This window comes from Panthera tigris, chromosome B4, assembly GCF_018350195.1.
Source record: "Panthera tigris isolate Pti1 chromosome B4, P.tigris_Pti1_mat1.1, whole genome shotgun sequence".
Lineage (NCBI taxonomy): Eukaryota > Metazoa > Chordata > Mammalia > Carnivora > Felidae > Panthera > Panthera tigris.
Window position 1 is genome coordinate 1,766,248 of NC_056666.1, and position 25,905 is coordinate 1,792,152.

At 45.8% G+C, this 25,905-nt stretch overlaps 1 long non-coding RNA gene across 2 annotated transcripts; it reads right to left on the minus strand.

Annotated features, from left to right (window-relative positions):
• Positions 1-4,411: 4,411 nt before the first annotated feature.
• LOC122240549 lies at positions 4,412-8,198 on the minus strand. Of its 2 annotated transcripts, none has more exons than XR_006220328.1 (6): positions 8,160-8,198; positions 5,983-6,080; positions 5,634-5,721; positions 5,458-5,527; positions 5,067-5,213; positions 4,412-4,522 (listed from the first exon to the last, which is right to left on the minus strand). It is a non-coding gene; the product is annotated as an uncharacterized LOC122240549 (long non-coding RNA). The 2 variants fall into 2 exon arrangements; XR_006220327.1 differs by having other exon boundaries at positions 8,076-8,192.
• Positions 8,199-25,905: the final 17,707 nt, after the last annotated feature.

Consider the following 25,905-nt stretch of genomic DNA (forward strand, 5'->3'; position numbering starts at 1 on the left):
AAGTTTCCCTTTAACAGTGTTTTAGATGTCTTCCACATATTTTGATTTTGAATTTTCATTTTCATTCAGTTCTATGTATTTTTACTTTTTTGAGGCTTATTTTATGACCTATGGATCATGGAGAAGTGTGTCGGTTAATTTCAGTGGGATTTCCTGTTTTCTTTCTGTCAGTAATTTCCAGTTTGACTTCATTGATGTCAGAGAACATTGATGTCTGTGTGGTTTTAATGTTTTAAATATTTGAGGTTTGTTCTGTGAATCAGGATATAATCTGGGTGCCCCAACAATTGTGTATTTGTGCTGATTGGTTGGAGCATCTGGCGATGTCAGTCACATCCTGTTGGTTGATTGTGATGTTCAGTTATTATCAGTTACTAGTGACTGGTGCTTTCTTGGGGCACTGACTGCCTTTAACAGAAATGGACCGCCTGCCAGTGAGATTTTGAAGCATTCCTCTGTCCTCTGTTCACTGATGGAAATCTTCTAAAAGCCTTTTGTTATTTTTTTTTTGTTTAATTTGCAAATGCTTCGGTTTGATGGTTTTTGTTTCATTTTGAAATCTGAAGGTTCACATTTGTGTATGGCATCCTTTCTGTCATGAGCCACTCTGAAAAACTTCACAATAATATTCTATCAAGTTTCAAGCCATCCTTGTCCGTTTCCAGGATATGTGAAAATTGATATAAACACTGTTTAAATGATAAGAAAGTTAAGGTATGGGGGTACGTGGGTGGCTCAGTTGGTTAGGTGTCCGACTTCAGCTCAGGTCACGATCTTGCCGTTTGTGGGTTCGAGCCCCGCATCGGGCTCTGTGTTGACAGCTCGGAGCCTGAAGCCTGCTTTGGATTCTGTGTCTTCCTGTTTCTCTGCCCCTCCCGCTCTGGTTCTCTGTCTCTTTCTCTTTCAAGAATAAATAAACATAAAAAAAAAATAAAAAAAAAGAAAGTTAAGGGAAGTTTTAAGGATACAAATAGAAATATAAGTGCGTAAAGATATTAGTAACTTTCCTGCTTAAATACTAGTTGCTGTAAATACATTTGATAATGTGACTAATCAGGAGTGGATATTATGTGTATCAATGATGACAAATGTTACCATTTTCTATGTAGGCTATTTAATAGAAGAAATAAAAGGTCAAATTTCATAAATCCTTGGTAAGTTCGCATTTACTGAGTTAAGAGTCAACTGTGTTAGCTTTTATCCAACCTTCTTTGTATATATCAAATTCAGATCCGTGTTAATAAATATTAGATTTATTGGGTTTTTCTCTTTCTGGAGTTTTGATTCCTACAGTGTTTCACAGAGAGGATTATGCATAGTGGCATTGCAGGAATTTCTTTTACATTAAAAGCTCTTTAGAGAAAAAAAAACTCTTACCAACATTTATATTCAGTCAAGATTGATTCAAGAAAAGTCAATTATGGTCTGACTCCAACATTTATTTAGAGCCACGATAATATTCTCTATGGAATACAGAGATAAGCACTTCTGAATATTTCTAAGTATTCTCTCTTGCAGAACGTTCCCCTCTACCAAGGTGTGCTCTTGACCCACAATCTGTAGCTGTGCTGCCTATTCTGGGACTTTCCCGACCTCCACTGTGCCTCTCTGCCCCTCATTTGTCCCCCTGACACGGAGCGTGCTCTATTTCAGATGTCTGGCCAATCTGATAATTAATCTGACCTGCTGTGTCGCCAAATGGTATATTTTACTCTCCTTTTTTTTTTTTTCCATGCTAGGTTAGATATTTACATTTTAATTGGATGTTTCAGTGTCAGACTTGAAGCCTAACTTTATGTTGAGGTTATTTAGGACAGTTTTTACACCCAAGAACGTTCTGAAGGGTTATCTGAAATATTATAAGGGGTTATGCAGTTACATCATGAGGTCTATATGCATTTCTAAAACATCTTTCTTCAGCCAGCACCCATTTGTCGATCTCCTATTAAATTTGAGGTGTTGTGCTAGGCATCGTGAATGAGTGAGTGAATGAATGAATAACAAAATGCAGTCATGGACTTTTAGAGTCTAGTAAACTCAGCCCTGCATAAATCAATTGGAAGAAAGTATGTTATATAATGAATGCTTCTTTGATTTAAAGTAGAACTTTGTACAACTGACATTTATTTAAAATCATCTAAAAAGAAACCATGTTAACCAAGTTAATCTGAGCTTCTTATTCGTCTTTGAATACTGTTCTCTTACTGTACTTTTTAGAAAATAATGGGATTAATTGTTTGAAATGTGAATGAAAGACTAATTCATTGTGATATGTGATAAACGTTATACTAATAGAACAGTTAAACATATTATATATATGTAATATCAAGTTATAGGATTTGTACATACACACATGTATAGGTACAATAAGAGCTAAAAAAAATTCATTTTTTCCTCAATAGGTTTTTAATTTTTTTAAAAATGTTTATTTTTGAGAATGAGAGACACAGAATGCAATCGGGGGAGGGGCAGAGAGAGGGAGACACAGAATCCAAAGCAGGTCCAGGGTCCGAGCTGTCCGCACAGAGCCTGATGCGGGGCTCGAACCCACAAACTGCCAGATCATGCCCTGAGCCGAAGTCGGACGCTTAACCGACTGAGCCCCCCAGGCACCCTGAGGAAAGTATCTTTATATACTTTTCCTGACATGGCTGTCCTCAGTCATAATCCGTGAATTACAACAATAGCGGATCCATCCGTGTTCAGAGCACTTGGACACTTTCTGAATCGAAGAAAGTGAATGTATCAGTGCTGACTGGCAACACGGAGGTGACTAAGCTACAGGTAAATGTACATTCAAGGCAGTTTAGGTGGGAGCTGACCTCGGGCAGAAGGCCGCAGAGGTCCTGACCCTTGAAACTGCACGGGCAGAGTGAGGTGCGGTGTGAAAAACAGGGGGCAGGTGACTTGCAGATATGAGCGTGCGCACGTGCACGCACACACACGCGCGCGCACACACACACACACACACACACACACACGGCTGTCAGCCTTTTACTTCCCTGTTCCAACTCTACAAGTTATATGCAGCCATCGAAACCTTCCCACCCAGCCTTCCCACCCCAGCCAACTAAGTGGAGGTTATTATGGAGAAATTGATCCTCGGATCTGGGACGAACTACCGGACCCAAGCTATGTGGGTATGCCTGTGTTAGAACCAAGCCAGAGTCTGGAATTTGAGGCTCCTCCTCTCCTCACACGGTCTGCTCCAGAGATGGTTTCGTCCACATGCACTGTCATCAGTCAGCCTTCCTGTTGCCTTGTCTGAAAATATAAATGAAAGTTCCAGTATAAACGTGTGCTTGAGGACTATTTTAAACATGAAATTTAAAACTCAAGTTAGAAAAAACAAAATTGTTCATATATGAAACAAAGGAACAAAACCTTAGAAAATTTTTTTAATGTTTCTTTATTTTTGAGAGAGAGACACAGCATGAGCAGGGGAGGGGCAGAGAGAGAGGGAGACCCAGAATCCAAAGCAGGCTCCGGGCTCTGAGCTGTCAGCACAGAGCCCGACGCAGGAGCTCATGAACTGTGAGATCATGACCTGAGCTGAAGTTGGATGCTGAACCAACTGAGCCCCCCAGGAACAAAACTTTTTAACTTCTATAATCAGAGGGTTTCAAGAAGATACTGTATCCATAAAAAAAGAATTGGATTTTAACAATAAGGAGTTAAAATGGTAAGGAATTAAAGAAATTATGATTGTTAACTTTTTTTTTTCAAAGGCTAGAAAATAGAATTGGGAAAGTCTCATAAAATGTAAAACCGAAATATAATGTTCAGGATATGTGAGAGAAAAATTGAGAGAGAGAGAAACAAATTCAGGGGACCCAACATTTGACTAATAGGATTTCAAGAAAGAGAACACAAAGAAAATAGAGAAGTGAAAATTCTTAAAAAAAAAATAACAGAAGAGAGTCCTGAAGATCCATGAGTATAATGACTGTTAAACAAGATTAAAAAAAAAAAAGAAAAAAGAAAAAAAAGACCCACACAAACCCAGCATTGTGGGCTTTTGGAACTACAAGGAAAATGAAGATATTATGAAAATCCACAGAAAGAAACTGAGGTTATCTTACCTGGAAATGATATAACACTTCTCACAAGCAATACGGGGCGGTGGTGTGGTGGTATTGAATGAAACAGTTCCATCAGCATGTTTTCAAGAAGTGGTTCTGATGCTTCTAGACCCCATCCAGGGTCCCAAGAGCGGAGCGTCTGCAGCATGGGAGACTTGGGGACATTCGAGGATTCATGCTGTTTATCCCCCAATACAGGTTTCCTAAGATGTGATTGAGGGCTTTCTGGTAGCTAGCTCTCCAGTAAGGCGGGAACTAAACCAGGCAAAAAGAAGACTGGGATCTGAGAATAATGGTTCAATTTGTAAGAGTAATACATTGCACATCTCAGGGGACGGCTGCACAGAGACCAATTATTTTCCACTGGAGCAGAGGAAGAAGGGACCAGGGAAGGATCTCCTTGTAGAAAGGATGAGAGACGAGACGGGTTGATGCAGATGCTGGAAGAAATTAAACAGAAGACAAGTAAAGAACAGAAGTACGTTCGTAAGGAGGAGAATTGTGTCAGTTTGAAAGTCAAGGGACTTTCAAGAAGGTTTTTCAAGAAAAGAAGTTTCGTCCTGGGAGACTATTCAACCATGATTCTAAATGGTGAAAAATACCTATACATAATGCATTTCCAGCAATTAGAATCAGAGAGCACCTACCACAGGAGGTAGTGGGGTTTGAGATTGTCATGGAAATGTTTCCAAAGTGTCCATTGTAGAGGTACTGATGATAAATCAAAAGAGCCGGGGGGGGGGGGGGGTGGGGGGAGGTGGGGGAGTGGGGGGGGTGGGGGGGTGGTGAGCACGGGTGTGCGAACACTCACATCCTTTTACGAAAGGAGGAATCAAGGTGGAGACTCCATTTTTGAGGAAAGAAAATAGAAGTAGTTAAGTATATACCATTAAAATCACCCACGTAATCGACAGGTGTTAGACTGTACGGAGCGAGGGGACAGGTGGGTGGGGGAGTAAACTTGATCGTCTCGTGCAATGGTACCTCGATAACGTTCCAAGTAGATACTCGAGAAACAGCGTCTGCTGATTACTGAGAAATCCGCAGGCGGCGTCCAGCACCACGGAAGGACCGTACATGCTCTGGGTTTGCAGGACTTGTGCTTCCATATTTGGACCTCACGCTGGGAGGCTGTGGTTGTGCAGTAAGCAGAAGTCTGTCTTAATCATGCCTTAGTACAATTTGATTTTTAGGCCACCTGTTATTTCCAAAATACCTTAATTTGCGGGCTAAACAAAGATGGTGGTGGGAGCGTGGTTTTTATTTTGTAGACAAGAAAACGGGGCCCCACGATGCACATTTGGTTGTACCCGGGACCCGGGGAGTGGTGGAGTGAGGACTGTGGCACGGGGTTTCTTTGTCCGGGGTGCTCTACCTGAAAGCTCAGTGAAGGGGGCTGCCGGTGCCCAGGAAAGCAGCAGGTTCTTCAGATGTAAACAGATGATCTGAGAAAGTGTCAGGGAGTAGAAAAACAATGGAAAACCCAGTCACACACTGGCTTTTCCCCGGAGGTTGGTCTGGAGAATGTGGGAGGGAAACCAGTTTGCGTACCTTTCTGTGCACGTGGAGTGGGGGTTGTTCTGTACACGAAGAAATGCTCTTTGCTCCTTACTGGAAACAGTTATTGTTTTTCCCTTTCCTGTTAGAATGGAGGAAATTGGCTCTGGACAAGAGTCTACTATTCATTTTAAGTACCCAATAAAAGTCCTGCATATATACTTGAAGTGCCAGCCAGAGGACAGGCAATTAGAAACCTGGGAAATATTTGAACACAGGTTTGAGGTTATTTGAACTAATAACGACATTTATTACTAATGAGACAGGAGATATGATTAGACTTTCTTCGTGAGCAAGCACAGTGTCTCCTGGCAACCACTGATTTTATTTCAAAAAAGGATACCTTTACTTTATCACGCGTAGTTTATCTGGCTACAGGACTCAATTGTTGGAATATTGAAGCGTTGTGACTATTGTAATCAAATCTGCATGCAGTTTTCTCTGTAAAAATAATTGCAAGCTTTCACTGTATTGAAGGAAATGCTTTCTAATCACACCAGTGTTAAATACGGGAAAATTTCACTAGATTCTAAAATATTTTTTTATTGATAACAGTCTGACACGTAGAAAAATTTTGCAAGAATTTAAATCTTGTAAGATGTTGTACAATTTATCACTATTTCTTATTCTAATAGATAGAAGAATACCTATAAAACTAGTCCTGGTAGGGGAAGACACTTCAGTGCTATGTAATTTATATATATATTATTTTTCTGAGTATCTTTCCAATAAAAACAACTTTTGGAAAAGGGGCCATGACCATAAGTATGCATTTTGTTCGACCTCATTTTCCTTTCCTTGTACAACTGGTGACGCATTCTATAATCATAAATTTCTATATGTAAAATTGAACGTTGGCTTTAAGAAGATGAAGTATGTATAAAGTAAACCACTTAATTTTTTAAGTTAAAGTGTAGTTAACACTCCTTTAGAATAAAAATGAACAAATAAAAAAATAAAATCAATGTTCAGTTAAAGAGGATACAGATTGATTTATCTGGTCAGTATTTATAGGTTAATTAAATATATTATTTCTTATTTTTATAATTATAAAGTTACATTTTTTTTAAGTACAAGCAAAACACAGAAGGTCAAAAGGCTGTGATCACTGTCCACCTTACCTAGAGTTGACCCCAGCTCTCAGTTTAGTGTACAACTGTCCAGGATATTTTTCTTCTTTACAGTAAAATATATTATAAATGTATTTTCAATATATGTGTTCTTTCATGATGTTAGCTTTTCCGTAGATGAGCATTGTCTCCCATGGACATGTTTTCACGTGTTCTCCCAATGTGCACGGCCAGTGGACCGTCTTACCCTACGTCCAGGGGCACCTGGGAGGCTCCATCTGTTGAGCATCCGACTCTTGATCTTGGCTCAGGTCATGATCTCACAGTTTGTGAGTTCAAGCCCTGCATCAGGCTCCGCACTGACAGTGCTCTCTCTCCCTCTCTCTCTGCCCCTCTCCTGCTCATGTTCTCTCTCTCTTCCAAAATAAATGAATAAACTTAAAAAAATAGTTCAAAATGATCACTTTTCTTAAAGAGTTTGTGAGATTAATCTAAGCAGTATTACTATCCTGTTGAAAATACAATAGAAGACTATCTAAATGTGATTCTGTTCTTGGGGACCATAAGAAAACAGACTATGGGTAATGTACTAAGGAAGTGATAGCAAGAGATACTACAGGTAATACTGAGATGGAAGGGATATTTTGAAGGTTGCTAAAGTCAGTCTTTGTTTCGGATACGGAATTTTGAGGAATGTTAGTCTGTATGTATTTTTTTAAACACAAGGTATCTTTTTCTGTTAGTAAAATACCAGCCTCTTAATTACCACGTGACCCATGCATTTATGAAAATTTTCAAGTGCCGTTGCCTTCTCACACCGCCTCCGACTTCTGAAAGCTCAGCCGAGAGGATAAACACTCTGAAGGCTCTGTCAGCCGTTTTGAATAACAAAAGACAGCAAGATTCTAAAAGTTCTAACATATTATTAATAACAACTTTCCCCCAATTGTCATCCCCATAGGTATGATAGTATGATTACTTGTTTTATTTGAATCGATAAATGTTTTTCTATTGAATAAAAACGGGCGGAAACTATTGTCTATTCACTGTTATTTCCCAGGGCACTCAGCATGTGATGACGTCTTATCTGTTGAATTTATTTAGTAATGTGAAGGAAGACGTTAAAGGCCAGATGCACAGTAGCGTTGCCACAGTGGAGGCTACGTGTTGACGGAGATCTAGAGGCCAGAAAAGATGTGGAGTGCATAGGTGGGGCCAGGGGCAATGTGAGGGAGGGGCAGAAAGAGAGTGACATAGTCAGGATGAGAAAGAAGACAGGTACCATTGAAACCACCTGATGCCCGTGCCGTAAATCTAAGCGGACACTGAGCCAAATGGTCCACACCATGGAGAAGGAAAAATCCACCTCCTGTGTTCGTTCCTTCCTCTGACAAATAATTGTCGAACGCCCAGTAGTACGAGGCACTCTGCTCTAGCTTTGGGCATGTACCAGGAGACACAGGTTCCGGGCCGATGGACCTTTCGTGTCCGTAGGGAAAGTCAGGGAATGATAAATGTAACTGAATTCCATCGAATGTCAGAAGATGGAATTTGCTGTAGAAAGTAAAAGTGATCTCACAGAACCAAGGGGATGATGCGTGGCTTACGGTGTTAAATAGGGAGTCAAGTCAGCCTTATTAAAACTCAGGTGCTTAAATAGGATTTGAAGAAGATGAATGGGTTAGCCAAGGGAACAAGGAAGGGAGGCATTCCAGTTAGAAGATACTGCTAGAGGACATGGGAGACTGTGCTTGGGGGCTGCCTGGAATCCAGTGTGGCTGGAGGGCGGGGGGTGGGGAGCAGAAAATAAGGTCAGGAGATGAGGAGCCAGACATGGAAGGTGTTCAGAGCCATTTTTACGAGCTTTGCTTTCACTGGAAGGCATTGCCAAAATATTTCCTACACGATTGGATATTGGTGCGAGACGGTACAGTCAGGCTTGAGTAGAAGGGTTTTATCTCTACCAGCTGGAAAGATAGAGCTCCACCAGAGGAGAGGTAGAGGCTTCTAACCTCATGGTGGGGAGGGTATACTTCATTAGGGGGCAGAGCAGCTGTTCAGTTTTGAACATCTTGTACTTGACATGTCTGTTCCACAACCAAATGGAGATGTTGAGTACGCAGTTGGATGTTTGGTCTGAACTTCCAAAGATTATCTCTCTATGTCAGATATCTCTGTTTCTGTCTCTGTCATCTCCGTCACCTCGGTGTCCATCAGCTGGTCTCCCTGCTGAGTGGAAAGGCAGCATGCACAGACCGTGGAGCTGCTGTGCCCTCCGTGGTCTGGGGCGGGCTCCCTCTGACGCTCCAAGGGCAAGCAGGAAGCAAGGGCATCAGCTCAGGACGGGGTGGGGTGGGGAGCTTGGAGGTCGGGGAGAGGAGGCAGAGAAGTGGTTCTTCAGTTGGGAGACTGAATGCGCCCAGGATTTTAGCACGATTGCCCCGCAACTAGAAGGACGCACAGAAGGTTCATGGGTGTCGTCTACGAGATAAATAGTTCCACTTGAGCCTCGTGTTTAATTACTGAGAAAACACGTGTTACTTGCAGCAAATTTGCATCCTTTCAAAAACCCTCAGACTGGATTACATCAGCAGCAAAATGCCATGCTAGGTAGACAGAGGCCAGGTCCCCTGGCCGTTGTTGACATCGGGCTGTGTGCGGCACTGGGTCCGGTTTAATAACGTGCCTGTAATGAAACTCATAACCTAAATTTGCAAGGCCTCTCAGAATCACTTAGTAAGGTGGAAACGTAAGTGCGATTCTAATTATAAACTATGCGGAGAGATTAACGTACTTCATCAAATAATTTTTTTAGAGTAAGCGCAAACCAGAGACTTGGTCCACCGATCTTCCCACTGTGGCCTCTTTCTTGGTGCCACAAGACTTGGGTCACTGGAGGTTTGCAGGATCACTAAGCAGCCTTCAAAGAGCAGCCCTCAGCACCTAATTCGCACACGTCAGGAGTCGTCCATTACCGGCACCAACGACATCACAGCCCGTGCACCTTGTCTTAGTTCTCTTGTGTGTGTGTTTCTGCAGCCCACCCGTGGAATTTTATTCTTGTTGCCAGGGTAAACCTGTGCTTGGTTTAGAAACAAGACACAATATGACACTTCTGTTTTCACGCTTAAAATACAGTAGAATAACATTGCTTCCTGACCTCTGTCCAATTATATTTTTAGGAGCAAATGATTTGGGAATTGGGAAGGGCCTGAGGAATGAGGTCGTAGAATCATTACGTGGAAGGATATGTCCCCGCTCCTCAGGATCAGAGGACGGGGCTTGAACCTAAGGCTCACATTTGTGCTCCCAGTTCTGTCCTGCCTTCTCTAGGGTCTTGACTGTGAGGTGGCCCAGAGCCTGTCTTTGGGGCGGGGGCACAGGAGGGGCAGGAAGGGCATGTCGAGGCCCATGGGGGTGGCCGCACATGTAGAGAGGTCGGGATGTTTTACATTGAGAACAGTTCTCCAGAAGGCAAATTGCACGGGAAGCCCGATGGCTTGCCTGGAGAGTTAAACCCATTCACTAAGTTCCCGTGGAGTCAGGGACAGTTGGCTTTCGGAGGCATTGACGTCACGGTTACCCCACCAGCGCCTTTTTAGCCAAATCACATGCTGGTACTGGAGCCACATACTCACTCATAATTTAGGAGAATTGGAAGTAGAGTTCAGTGTTCTGCCAGCCTTTTGCATTGACATATTTGTGATCTGTGTGTGACCAAAATCCAAAGACTTGACTCAAAGTCATAAAAATTAGGATAGTCCAGAAAGTATGGATTCGAATCCTGATTAGTTCCATTCTCCACACCCCGTCCCAATTTATTTTTCCTGAATACGAACTTCCTGTCCCATTTGCTTTGCACTACAGAATATGCATCACGACAGGCATTTAGGTACGTTGGCCTCCCCAGAGGAGGGACAGGGGAATGTACAGGAACATGTGTGTTCCTCAGAAACATTATGCCAGTGCGCACTGACCGCCTGATAAAAGCCGTCACAGCAGTGGACCAACACCAGGACATAACAGACTTGTCCTCAAGAAGACACCTCTCTGTAAGAAGGACTTGAAGATCGAAATGGGGAGTGAGCTGGTGCTGGACTTTAGGAGAGGACCTGACTCGGCTCCTCTGTCAGTCCTCTGACAGGTCCCTCTGTCAGCCTGTCGTCACTTCTGGGCGCGAGGGGGTCCGTGACCTTGTTGTCGATGCGTAGATAGATTTGGTGGGCAGTACACATTTTCTTTATACTGTAATGACTAAGGCAGGGAAGGGCCTGGGTGTAGGGTCTCATTAAGGGTGCATCCTTAACTGACAGGTCAGGTGGCTGTGTCCCCAACAGAAAGACACACATGATAGGTGATGAATGCTGGGTAGGATTAGAATGAGGTTACAATCCTCAGATTACAGAGGTCCAATCAGACCCAGCTTCTGACTTCTATCTATGTATGCCTTCCGAATTTTCTGGGCTGCGAAGGACACAGGAAAGCAGAGGCCAAGTAGCAGTGTGCTCAGGCATCGTAAGCTATCGTCAAAGTCACCTTGGGTTTACCCTGTAATGATGTTTGTGGCAAGGTAGCATGCAGGAACATGATGGTTTATTTCATCAGAATTGATGAGCGAGCAACATAGGGGTGGACAGCAACATAGGGGTGGACTGTCATGGGTTTGTATGGTGTGGATGGTGACTACCCTCGCGTGGTGCACATTTTATAACGTATGCAGTTGTCGAATCATTGTGCTGTGCACCTGAAAGCAATGTAATATTGTATGTCAGCTATACCTCACATTAACAGAACCAAAACCATTCCCACCTCATCTCTGAAATCCCCAACCCAGATCCTTACAGGGTCACCTGGATCTTCAAGGCTGTCACTGCATGGGGACCCGGAATCACAAAGTCACCACAAAAAGACTGTGCTCCCAGCTAAGCTCTCAGACTCGTACGAGTGGAGCAGATTCCAAATTAAGAGGAATGTAGTCTCCAAACGTGTGTTTACCATGAAGCTAAAGGGACACTGGTAATTAACTTACCTTGCGACTAACGATTATGGCTTTCGCACCAATTCACGCTGATCTTTGGAGTTCAGGGTAGTCCATGATTTCTTTAGTAGTGAGCCTCTATTTACCTGCTTTGCACGGAAGTGAATCCCAGTGAGAGGCTAACAGTCTTCCGTCCGGTGCTCAGTGGTGTCTCCGTACAGGTAGAGCGTGTCCTTGGGTCACTGGGAAAAAAGCAAACGATGACATCACTGCCTCGGGAAGAGCATACATCTGGTACTGTTACACGTTCCTGAGTTTTGTGAGTAGGGAAATGAGTGTTTTGTGCAGAAAGGTGGAGAGAAACGCTCGAGAACACGCACGCGCCTCAACCCCGGAACTGTTCTGGAACGTACGTCCGCTCTCGGTGGGGCTCGCGGTGTTCTCGCTTAGGGCTGATACCAAAGATCAGGGACGGAAGCAGGTGTCCGATCCGTCAGTGAATACAAGCGTTCATTGTCGGACGTCTTCATTTGTATTCGTGCTCCAGAAACCACGCTCTCCGAGTCTCTTCCTACCTGATGAAACGCCTGTCAGGCGCGAGAATGTTGCTCAGGACTGGTCCCCACTGGTCCTCCTGGCAGACATGTGGCTCCCTGCCGGCCGCACCCACCACCCACAGGGAAAGCCTGATGTCTGCCAGTCCACAGTCCACACTGGAGCCCGAGGTTGGCCACCAGCGAAAGTTCTGCCACATTGAGTCACCTTCGCTTCGAGATTTTCCTCTCTTGTCACTGTGGCAACAAGCCGCCCTCTCAGCGAGGAAGAGAGTGATTCTGTCCTGTACTCACACCGACCCGAACAGAAACCCGGAGCTGCGTCCTAAACGCTAATGAGTTAAAAAATAACAAGATGCACCAAGTTACTGACGGAGCAAGGGTGCGGACCTGACTGCGGTCTCCCTTCTGTCTCGTACTTGGGATCACCCGCTCCCCTGAGCTGTGTAGGGCACGGGGTGGGATCAAAGCCAGTGCAGCCCTCCACTGGCTCACGGCAGCTTCTGCGTGCTTGCGGGAGCCCATCCGTGGCCATCAGAGGTGCATCTATACTTCTGATCATCAGTGATGGTCACGACCCTGACTGTACTTTCCTTTTCTGGTAAGAATTCCCCGATCCCTGTTCAAGGTAGTACACGTACTCGGCTACGCGGGAGGGCACTTGGATGAGGCCTTGGTCCTCATCCCAACCCCAAGTCAGATGCAGAAGAGAGCGAACCCCAAGCCCATCCTGCATCGACAGCATCAGAGTTCTGAGACTTCTGCTATTATGTGCTGCGTATTAATTATATATTACCTACTGTCTTCGGTTTTTCCCTTCTTACTATCACAAATGTGCTACACATGTCTTCTGCAATCCCATTTAAAGGTAATGCATCGCCTGTAGCAATTGGCTAGGACTTTGATTCGGCATCATATAGGAGCACCTTAGTACGGAGGGGTGGTGACCTAATTATGGTGAGAAGGTGGAAAAAGAACGGAGTGGATATTAATACGGAAAAGACTGTGTGCTCCTGGAGAAGCCGAAGCGTGCCATGACTTTCTTTGAACGAAGGTTTCAGAGGAGTGCGGATACGTTGAAGGGGTGTGAGAATGGGGTCCTCTAGCTCAGGGCTCCCGTGCGGGTTTCCAAGAGCAGAGCCATGTTCTTGCTGCAGGTGGGCATATTCCAGGTGGGCTCGGCTCTGAGCCCGCCCAGCAGCAGAGGGACGTTCCACTGTCAATACGTGTAGCGGTTTTGGCAGCTGGCGATATCAAATAACGGGTTACTTCGTGTGGCACAAAGTACATCCAGTAAGTAGAGAACGTGGAAGGAGATAATGTAGGTCAGCCGTGGTGGCTGGGAACAGGGAGCCAGTCATCCGTTGCTTCGAGAGACTCCTGCAAACTCTGAAGTTCTGTTTCACGTCTGCAGCCTGCTGACCCAGATGAAAACTTCAGCATCTGCAGGGTCAGCTCCCTCACATCGCATCTCCAAGGGAGAAATGAGAAGGGTTTTTATTATGTCCCACTTAACATATATGTAAAGCAAAGTAATCAAGACGCCTCCCCAGGAGGACGGCAGGATGTGGGCCTGTGAGGTCCCTCCCAGCCACCGGTGAAAGACGGGATTCAGAGTCCAGGACCCTGTCTCTTCCAGGGAGTTCTGACAACAGTAGGGATCTTTGACGATGACCCTCAGCACAGAGTCATATACCGATATATGGTTTCCTTAAGGCAGTCCCGAAGGAGATCTCTTATTGTGATTTGATCCCATAACCTTACTGTAACCGTGCAAAATACCCCTTTTGTTTTTGCTTTGCTTGGCTTTGTTTCTGATGGCTTGCATCTCAAGGACATCCGACAACAGTTCTTACTAAAATTTCTAAATTGGTTTTGTTTTGCCAGATTTTTCCGGGCGTTCACCGTGTGTAGTCTCTGTGTGTTTTTGTATGTTGGCACGTATGTATCACAGGCTACGTGTAACTCACGTTCACAAGACCGCATACTTCTTTGTTCACGCCGCATTCCTGGATTATCACCCCTACTTTGTGTTTAGGAGCTAATTCACTTTTTTGTGAGAAACAGGTGCGTCCTGAAGATACTACTTTTCATGCTTATAGCGATTCCATGTCTACTCGTAACTCTATTTGTCAAGTTTAATTAATTCTTTAATCCCGGTGCTGCTTTTGTTTTACTAGCTAATATCTTGAACCGTTTTTAAATGGGTATAAATGTACTCTGCTTGTTGACATGCTTAAGTGCCTCTTCTAAGCTGTTCTTACAAGCTACTGACAAATTTAAGACATTATTAGACTAGAAAATAATACTTTTTCCCGAGAAATCCAAATGCATTTTAATATAGCTGTAAAATGTTCACACATTTTATGTGAAGTGAGTATAGGGAAGTGATATTCATAATTTACGGGGGGAAGTATTTATGCTATCAGGTGGTAAGACTCTTTTCCAAATTCACCAAAAGGCAGATTTGCTTTTTACCTTAGTTCCTCCAGATTTTTCATTTATGTCGGGTAAACCTCGTACCACGTTTCCACTAAACCTGGTGATGACCACAGTGCCCTCTTCAGTGGTTGGGTCCTGTGATACTCTAGCCTGTCCTTGGAGAGGTAATAATTCCAGTCGTGGTGGTAGGTTTGTCCAAGAACCCAATCATAGTGGCCGTGACCGTCTGTGACGTCCCTGGGAGGATCGACAGTCACCATCCTACACACAGGATCCACGTCAGCCTGGGCGTTTTCCAGTCCTACGGCCTGTTCTTTTTGTTTCCACCAGGTCCCCACTCAGACCCACAAGCCCCCCCACCATAATGCTCGTTGCCCTCTTTCTTCAGTCCAGTAAACCCACTGAGCTGTGGTATTGTGTCTTCACCACCGTCACCCACCCCTGGGTCCTTACCCACCTGGTGCCTCCTTCCCTGTCCCTCTTTCATCCAGGGTAGCACACAGCACATATCCCTTCTGTGGTGAAAATTTATTCTCTGTCCTTCTCTATCCTTCCTTCCCTGGATCCTTAACACATTGGCCACACGTTTACCACTTGGAAAAGTCATGCAACTGCATACATTTAACCACTTCTTGTTTGCTAAGTTTCCTACCAACTGGTTGGGAATTCATTCATTTTTTTATTCATTCACTTATCCAGCAGCCAGTGGGTACGTGTTGATGGCTCTTTCTGTGCCGGCCGCCGTGCGAGGGAGGCAGGAGCTCAGCACCCACGCCTGTGATGGGGGGCATGATGTACCCACAGACCGTGATTGGTTTCCTGGGTGTGGGTCTGGGATTGTAAACTGTTCTCCTATCTACTTGTGCAGGGATTGTTAAGTGAGACACGGTCCCTTTGGACTTACTGGTTCTAAACTTTGGACACACATTTTATGGGGCATATCTCTGTTTTTTGGTTAATCAAGAGAAACCTGAGCGCCGGGGAAGGTGGGTGAGTATGAAGGTGTTACTATTTAGTCCAAAATGAGCCAAGAGCCTACTTTGCTCTAAGCACTGAGCTACATTGGGAAATCTTAGATGTCAGCACATCAGTTTGGCCCAAAGTAACGAACTGCGAGCATGTGCAGAGCAGACAGTCACACAGGCGCTCACATTGAACAAAACCGGCAGAGGGTTGCACGTAACACACCGCCTTTCCCCACACAGTTTCCCCTGTTGCTAACACCTTGCATCGGTGTGGCACATTTGCTAGAATTAACGAGCCGATACTGTTAACGTTGTTACTAACGGAAGTCTATACTCCACGTTCGGGCTCCCTCTTTGTGCTGTGAATTCCACGGATTTTCCCCACATGCATTTGTCATGTGTCCAACACATGTTGGACATGTCATGTGTCCAACATTTGTCATGTGTCCAACGGTGTCACGCAGAATTAGTTGTTATGGAATCCGCCTGTTCATCCCCACCCCTGCCACCAACCCTTGCCAACCACTGATCTTTCCATTGTCTCTGGTTTTGCCTTTTCTAGAACTCCATGCAGTTGGAACCATGCTGTGTAGACCCTGTTTAGACTGGCCCCTTTCACTTAGTCATATGCGTTCAAGGTTCTTTCATGTCTTTTCATGGCTTGAGAGCTCATTTCTTTTCAGCACTGGATAATACTCCATTGCCGGAATGGGCCAGCGTATCAGTGTATTTATCCATCACCTACTGAAGGGCACCTTGCTTGCTTCTGGGTTTTGCCAGTTATGAATAAATCTGCCATAAACGTCCGTGTGTAAGTTTTTGTGTGGATATACCGCACTCCTGTGGGTAAATACCAAGGAGCCCGATTGCCGGATCATACGTTAAGAGTAAGTTTAGTTTTGTAAGAATCGTCAAACCATCTTTCAAGATGACTGCACCCTTCTGACTTCCCACCAGCAGCGAGTGAGAGTTCCTGCTCTCCACGTGCTCATCAGCCCCTGGTGGTGCCAGTGCTTTGGGTCTTGGCCCTTCTCAGACGTGTGCAGCAGTCTTGTTTCAACGTGCATTTCCCCAAGGCCCCATGATGTGGAGCATTTTCAAATGCTACTTTGTCATCTGTATGTCTTCTCTAGTGAGGGGTCTCTTAAGGGCTTTGGCCCACAGTGACTTGTTTTCAGACGATGGCTGTGACGTTAAGCTTCATGTAAGAATTCCCATCAACGAAGGGCTTAGGAATGAATGCTCTTGGAGGAGGCACAGGGAGCATCCAATCCCGTACCTGGGCCTTAGGTTTGTGGTTATAATGCCTGATGCCTGAGCTACCAGTGCCCCAGGGCTTATCCACCCACAAGGAGAGCAGTTGGGCATGAGGGAGAGTTAACATCTGATGACCAAGGGGGTTAGCGCATGGCTGTCCAAGTCCCCTTCGCCCTTCCCTTAGTGGATGGCCCTGAGCCAAGTGGTTCAGATTGACTTTCCTGGTTCTCCAGCTGCACTGAGTTCCACTCACCCTCCCAGCAGTGACTCGTTGAGAATATACCCTGGTATTGGCCGCCTCGACTCCCTTTGTGACTTCCCCAGCCTTGCTAGTATATGGCAGGGCGGCCTCCGCCTCAGATCTTTGTCCGAGGGCCACCGCTGTGGGTACCTGCACTAAAAGGGCCTTAGTGTAAATGTAGAAGTGGTAACAGCCCAGTTCTGTTTCCTGACTGTTGTCTGTCAGCCTGAGAAGATAGACCCCTGTGAGTGCTTGGTTTGCTCAGTGATTCTCTCATGAATCAATGTAACGGGAACCTTAATCACATTCACTGCTTCTCTATATGGCCTTCGTCATGGCTAAATCTTTTTTTTTTATTTATAAACTTAAAAAAAAATCTTTTGTTTATTTTGAGAGAGACACAGTGTGAGCAGGGGAGGGGCAGAGAGAGAGGGAGACACAGAATCGCAAGCAGGCTCCAGGCTCCGAGCCGTCAGCACAGAGCCCGACGCGGGGCTCGAACCCACGAACCGGGAGATCATGACCTGAGCCGAAGTCGGACGCTTCACCGACTGAGCCGCCTAGGCGCCCCATGGCTAAATCTTTCTTGGACAGACTTCTGTCAGCAGATACATTACTGACAGGGTAGGAGTGACACTGTTAGATCCCAGGGCGATGGGAGAAGTGGATTCTCTTGAGGGTCTCTGAGGGGCCTTGGCTGCAGCCCTAGAGTCCTTCTCCCCGTGTCCCTTATTTCTGTGCGGTTGTCTTCTTACAAGGAAGCCAGTCAGGTCGGATTGGGGCCCATCTTCCTCTAGCGTGACCGTACTTCAGCCGCGTCTGCGATGACCCTTATGTTTGCCATGTGACGTTACGCAAACATGCATATTCGAAGATACGGCAGATATAATTAGGCTAGGACTTCACCATGTGGCTTTTGGAGGGACGCAAAACGACCCACAGCGCGTGGCAAAATAGACAAAATAGAAGAGTCACAAACTGAGTTACAAGATAGATGCCGGAGAGGTAATGTACTGTGGTGACTCTGGTTGATGCTGTCGGACGTTGTATTTGAATATTGCTAGGACAGTAGCTCCTGAAAGTTCTCATCCTGAGGAAGAATACTGTTTTTTCCTTCTTTCTTTTCTGTCTTGTCTTTCTTTTTTTTTTCATCTCTTCTGTCTTTGTCTCTCCCTTCCTTCCTTCCTTCCCTCCTTTCCTCCCTCATAATAATAATAATAATTATTATTAATGATATTAATTAATAATAAAGATGGGGGTGCAAATAATAATAAGTAATTACAATTATTTTCCTCCTCCTCCTCCTCCTCCTCCCCCTTTTTTGTAACTATGTGAGATGACAGTGTTAACTAAACTCACTGTATTCATCGTTTTACACTATTTTCAAGTCCAGTCACCAGGCCACCCACCTTACAGAGTGCTTTACCTCAATTCTATCTCAATAAAACTGAAAGATAAAAAAAATAACACAGTGCTTTTGCAAGAAAAGCTCTGCTAACAATATTGCTAAGTGAAAAATATGTTTTGACTAATGTTTTCTTATTACCTGAGCATCAGAACTATTTTCCCATATAGTATTTTGACAAATCAAAAGTTATGCATCCATTCACATTCTATACAAAGTGTATCTTAAAAGTTATATGTAAATGGGGCTAGATTTCAAATTGTGAAAAGCATTTTTTTACTGCAAGATTCTGCACTAGTAGATCTAAGTTGTACTTTATAAACTAATTTAAAATATTGGGCTAATTTGTTATCCTTACATAATGTTGTTTGGTTATTTACCGTTAGGTAACTTTTTCCCAAATTGCTTTTCCTCAAAGTCAAGTTGAAAAATAATTGTAATTACTCATTATTATTTGTACTCCTATCTTTCTTTTTGCTTATTTAGGGTCCTATTTACTGAAGATACTGCTGTGCTAGTCATTACTGGTATTTCGTATGCAATGGCTCGACTGGGTTTGAGAAACGTACAGTCTAAACTGTTTTTAATTGCAGGTATTTGTGTTTGCTGCATTGTTACAGTACATAGATCGACACAGTGGAGGCAAGTGGACACCACTTTACATTTGGGGGAGTTTCTGAAATCTTACTCTAGTAGGAATATATTGGAAACAAAGTAACCAGCCAGCCATGTGGGTAGAGTTGAGTTTATGATACTTGCGTTCATTCCTAGGTGAGGAACTTCAGATGGAAATATGTGAAATTATTTATGCCTTTAGCTCTGGTCTTGGCTATGGATACATTTTTTCTACCCAGTCGTAGGCAGCAGAGGACGTTAGCTGTCAGGAAGAGGTCAAGATTTTGGAAAGCCGCGAGGAAGTCTCATGTGACCGGTGCAATTGAGTATGTCTGAGTTAGAGTCAGGATGAGGGCTGTTCTACCCACCAGCAAATAATTCTCACTCAGGGCTTGGGGCAGACAGATGAAGCCAAGGCATGTGCCTCAAATGAGCCCTGTTTCCTAGAATTATTCAGATATAAGAGGAGTGGCCAAGAGAAAAGGTGAGCAGGATAGGAACAAGTGGAGATATTTATTTATTTTTATTATTATTTTTTAATGTTTATTTATTTATGACAGAGAGACAGAGCATGAGTGGGGGAGGGGCAGAGAGAGAGGGAGACACAGAATCGAAAGCAGGCTCCAGGTTCCAAGCTGTCAGCACAGAGCCCGACACGGGGCTCGAACTCACGGACCGCGAGATCGTGACCTGAGCCGAAGTTGGACACTTAACCGACTGAGCCACCCAGGTGGCCCACAAGTGGAGATATTTAGTACCAAGGTCAAGGTGGGCTTGACTGGCAAGGAAGATGTTGGAAATATTTCTGTCCTCCCAGCTCCCATGCCCCACCTCTATGGGGCCACATTGGGTGAAGGCGGTTGTAAGTATTCAAAAGCAGGCTGTCCTGTTTGTAGGGTCTCAATCTATGCCTATCAATCAGCTAGCAGCTGATCGATCGGGCAGTTTCTCTGAAGCTAGGATCAGATAGACATACGCTTACACTTGAGAGAGGAACAGAAAACATTTGTTCTCTACCTCGCACATTGTCTCAACATAAGATATGATAACATTGTAGTTACTTATTTACAGAAATATTCAGGAATTTCTTAACTGCTTTTGGGTCCACGGGTCTGATGCCCAAATGAACGGTCCTTTAACAACACTTAGCAACAAGTAGCTCAAGGTTATGCCCTATCCTGTTTCCCCCTTTATGTCATTTGTAACAACTATGGTCTCTGACATTTAGTTAATTAAATGTGCCCACGGTATCTGACTGGGTTGTGCAATTCCACCGGGAGTGTAATTTTTAAAGGTGGCAAGAAGAATGGTTAACCTTGATGAGTCGGTTAGCCGCGGCATGCTATTCAAGAGAAGGGAAAAATTGAGAATGCGCGTGTGATGTGTGAGAAGCCCCCAGACGCGGCATGGCTGCGGAATACTTATGATCTGTGTGACACTTCAGACGGCGGGTGGCAGGAGAAACCAAATGAGTACAGGGTCCCAGAAGCGGTCTTGTGCCGGCCAGGGACCCCTAAACATAGTACTTTACTACATTTTTTAAAAATTTTGTTTTTAATGTTCATTTATTTTTGACAGACAGACAGAGACAGAGCATGAGCAGGGGAGGGGCAGAGAGAGAGGGAGACACAGAATCCGAAGCAGCTCCAGGCTCCGAGCTGTCAGCACAGAGCCCGACGTGGGGCTCGAACTCGCGGACTGCGAGATCATGACCCAAGCCAAAGTCGGACGCTTAACCAACTGAGCCACCCAGGCGTCCCTTTAATGGTTATTTTTGAGACAGAAAGAGAGACAGAGACAGAGAGAGAGACAGAGACAGAGGATGAGCAGGGGAGGGGCAGAGGGAGAGGGAGACACAGAATCCGAAGCAGCTCCAGGCTCCGAGCTGTCAGCACAGAGCCCGACGCGGGGCTCGAACCCACGAACCGCCAGAGCCTGACCTGAGCCGAAGTCGGACGCTTATCAACTGAGCCACCCAGGCGCCCCTACTTCACTACATTTTTACGAATAACTTTTACATGATGTTTTTGTTACTACTGCTGTTTTGACGAGTTGCCTTTGACCTGGTGTTTAATCGTCCTGAGGAATTAGACTTGGCAGTTCTGTTTCGATCTCTCAGAACCCCGGCAATGCGGGTAGTCCGTTGTTACTCCCCACATTCAGACGGCGCTAAGAAACATTCACCGAGGGTAGACTGAGGCAGTGCCCGGACGCTCACGTGTGGGTGGGAGTCAGTCGCAGCTGGTGGCCCAGTGGGAACATCAGCTTGGTGGCGACGCCCCTCGCTGGTTCGGGACCCCATACTCTCCCACCGTCGCTCTGCCCTCTCCCTCCCTTGGCCTCCGGGCCCAGGAAGTTGCAGGAGCCTTTTTGCTCCTTCAGTGCTGACCCGTGTGACCCTCCCTCGGAGCCACTCGGTGGGAAGGTGGACCAGGTTGCAGGGCAAGCCTCCCGCGGCCTGACCTCTTATTCTTACGGTCCAGCGGGTGAATAAGGGCTTCACGGCTGTGTTGCCTGCGGCCTGTGGTGGGAACCGGCTACCCCACCACCTGGCAGCCTGGCTCTGGACACGACGTCGGCACGGCCACAAGGCAGTGGGAGCTGGAGGAGGGCAGGGAGGGCAGGGGGCCCGAAGCAGGCTCGCTCTCGGACCCTGAGTGCGGGTGGCTTTGGTGGCCCTGGGACCCCGAGTGAAGAAAATGCCTTAAGGAAGACTAACGAGTATCTCTGTCAAGTGCTGCTACAGCGACAGAAGATTCTGGATGCAGATTTACCACCGGCCGTGGGGATGGGGGGCATCGTCCACTACCTGGAGAGCTGGCGTTCACTGACGTGATGCTTTTGGAAGCTGGTTGGCCCAGGCACAAGGGGGAGAAGGGAGGGGTCGGGAACAGCTAGTGTGGACGTCCCTGAGCTGCCTCTCAGGAAGCAGAGCCGAGAAATGGGGTCCGAGGGGGTGGATGGGGAAATGGTATCTTGTTTCACGTGGGGGCGGATGTTCCTAGAAAGGGGGAGATGGTGATGCGGACAGAGTGAGGTCCTGCTGGGCCCGTGACCTCCGCTAGGTGAGACCACGCGACTGCACCGCGAGAAGGGGCCGTGTCCGCTGTGTCACACGCAGGGGCGTGTGGTGCCCGGGCACTGCGGGCGTGGGGGGTCCGTGGGGAGGGACTGCGTTCCTGTCGTCCCCACGGGCTCGGCCGAGTGGCAGGCGGGGGACGTAGGTGACGCCGGAAGGTGTGAGTTGGTGCTTAAGAAATTGTGCTTGTTGACGGACGATTTCAAATGCTCGTACTTGAAGCACCACCCTATTACTTTGCCAGTTAATTGTCCTAAAATCACCCCACGTAACGGCAGGCTGTGCGCCCCGTGTGTCAGGCACGCGTCCCCAGGAGTAGGGTTTTTACAGTAAACAGGTAACGCCAGAAAACCCCACGAAGACAGCCTCCTGTGCCTGTGAGAGAACTGTGCCCTCGGGGGACAGACGTCAGCCCTGGGTGCACCTGTCGCGATTTCCAGCTCCGCCCAGAGAGGCAGCCGGGCCGAGTCCTGCCTGCTCCTTCTGCGGGAGCCCCGGGCTCAGGCTGCCCCTTGCTAACATACTTTTGTTGGTAGTTAGTACCTGTCTCATGTTTCTGCCTCTGTGCCTTTCGGCAGAGGCTGGGGAACATTGTAAAGTTGATTTGCATTTCGTATTCACTGCTAATTTGGCAGCCGCTCCGCAGCATCGGTGTTATTTAACAAGGAATGCTATTTGCAGAATCCAGTAAAGTGGCCTCCGATCCTGTGTGTTTCTTGAGCAGTAGGAATCAAAGAACAAGAAGAAAGAAAAATTGAGAGCACAGTCTTCAAGTTAGATTCCAAAAAGCTTCCCGATAAAAGGAATTTTATTTTAAAAACGAGACTTGTAGTCGTGTTATTTCAATCATCCAGCTGGCCGTCTTTGGAATATTACGGATTTCAAACAGTTTTCTTAGTGTTTATTTGTTTTTGAGAGACAGAGCACAAGCAGGGGAGGGGCAGAGAGAGAGGGAGACACAGAATCCGAAGCAGGCTCCCAGCCCGGAGCTGTCAGCACAGAGCCCGACGTGGGGCTCGAACCCACCGACCGTGAGATCATGACCTGAGCCGAAGTCGTATGCTTAACTGTCTGAGCCACCCAGGAGCCCCAAAATATTACAGATTTCAGATGCATTTTTATTTTTGTTCTACAAAGAACTGAATCTAAATGATGCACTAAAATACTAAAAAAAAAAAAAATATGTTAGCTGTTCAAGGGCAAAGCTTGACCTGAAGTTATTTTCAGGTGTTCAAAGCCATAAGCAAAACGTTGGATATCAAACACATCTTTATACTTACTGATCTTATCGAGTATTCTCTTGAAAGAAACCTCACTGATGATGATAATTTTGGACAATGAACTTTGTACTCTGATGAGTTACTACAAATAAATTTTAGGCTGGCAGCCATACGGACTGGGGTGTGGGGACGGACTGAGTTGCTGGAATTCACTACAGAAACCGAAGAAGAACGTGGCTGGGAGTGTTGGAGCAGCGCAGACGAGAAGGAGTGAGGCGGCATCGGGCACCTTGTCGAGGAAAATGCTGCCTGGGCTTGGCATGCCCGGCGCTTGTCAGAGGTGTCGGGAATGTCGCCCCACAGCTTTGAATTTCAGTCTCGCTGCAGAATATGTATTGTTGGGCACCGCGTGTTGAAGGGAGAATTATAGCAGAGGAGAAAATGGGAAAGAGGATCAAAAAGTGACTCCAGCGGCTTAGAACTAAATGAGGAGAGATTTCCGTCCCCAGCACCAGGGCAGAGTCTGTACCCTGAGAAGACCCACTGCCGTCACTCACCTCTGTGTGAATCTCAACGAGACAAGTGTCAGCTTGCGTCGGGGGCGGGGAGGGGGGGCGAGCGGAGTCAGGAGCTGGCGCTGCCTTTTGGGTGAATGTTCAGAACACGGACCCTGGAAGATCCCTCGTGCGAACGGCGATCGAATTCGAGCCTGGCACTCAACTCGGACTTGGAAGAGGACGTGGGGAGTCTGAGACCTTTACTCTGGGCCGGGACACTCGAAATAATTCGTGTCCTCAGCGGAAGGATGACGTGGGAGCCGTCGCCCTGCCAACAAAAGGCGCCCGCGAGGAAATGCGTTGTCACTTACGAGTCTGGGTCAGAGTTAATAAGGTTACGTTGTCTTCAAAACCTCTTTCCTGTCACGATAGAGCCTACATTTATTTCTGAAATCCAGACATTTTGTGTGAATCTAAACCCCTATTCGTTGTCCAAATATATCACTAAAATTCAGTAAGTCATCTATATTTAAACAGAAATTACATTAGGAAGCAAAATACCGAAGACATCTTTCCCAGTCAATTAAAAATATTTTGATAGCACGGGGCGCCTGGGTGGCTCGGTTGGTTAAGCCTCTGACTTTGGCTTAGGTTATGATCTTGCAGTTCGTGGGTTCAAGCCCCACGTCAGGCTCTGTGCTGACAGCTCAGCGCCTGGAGCCTGCTTGGGATTCTGTGTCTCCCTCTCTCTGCCCCTCTCCCTGCCCCTTGCACTCTGTCTCTCTCTGTCTCTCAAAAATGAATAAACATTAAAAAAATTTTTTTTTAAACTTGTATGTACAGTAGATTTTAAAATGTTGAAATTAGCAGTGCCTGGGTGACTCAGTCAGTTGAGGGTCCCACTCTTGGTTATGGCTCAGGCAATGGGATCGAGCCCCATGTCAGGCTGTATGCTGACAGCTCAGAGCCTGGAGCCTGCTTCATATTCTGTGTTTCCCTCTCTCTCTGCCCCTACTCTGGTGCGCTCTCTCGCTCTCTTGCTCTCTCTCTCTCTCTCAAAAATAAATAAATATTAAAAAAATAAAAAAAACATTTTGTTAGCAAACGGTTGTTTGTTGGGCATGAATTTGGTCTCTCAGCATCAGAGAAATTCAATAAGTTTATTTGTGTGTGGACATTCAGTTCCTTTTCAAAATGTCTACACGTGGTTGTGATGTTCAGCCAATTTTATTTGTAATGTAAGTCAGAACATTTCACGTATTTCATCATGTCGGTAAAGTTTTGAGTTTAATGTATGCACACATTTTTTTCTATAAGAATATTACCCAAAATGATATTAAAAGGAAAAATATTTTATAAAGTTTAGCAGGCAAGCTACCGAAGTAACATTCACCAGGAAGACATTCTGCTGGTTATGTCTGTCGCACAATTTCGCACCTGTGGGCAAACTTGGACTGGGGTCAGCAGCTCAAATGTAGGCTATCCATGGAGCATCGGTCAGTGATTTTTCCGTGAACCAGAACCACCACTTCAGGTATTGCACATAGAAGAGATACGATGCTGAGGATGATGTGCCACTCAGAGACCTGTAAAGTATCGGAAGATGCCAATGTTGCCACGGCCAGAGAAGTAGAGAGAGAAATGGCATTTCTCAGAGCCTGTGGTCCCCAGAATTATGAGCTGCTGGGGGATTGGTGAGCCACTTCTGTGCAGGAGTCAGGAGGGAGCAATGCCACCAGCACCGCGAGACCTGAGGGGATTGAAGTCCTTTATAATGTCATTGCTGTGGCCAGACCAGAGTCCCAGAGCCCTGTCTGCTGCTGATGTCGGTCTGCATTTCCTGGAAAACCACCAGGAGCTGGCGCCCTATGGCCCAGCCATGAGAAAAGAAAATGTTTGTTTTCCCCACTCTGCAGTTGGGTCTCTACTAGTGCTTCCTGCTG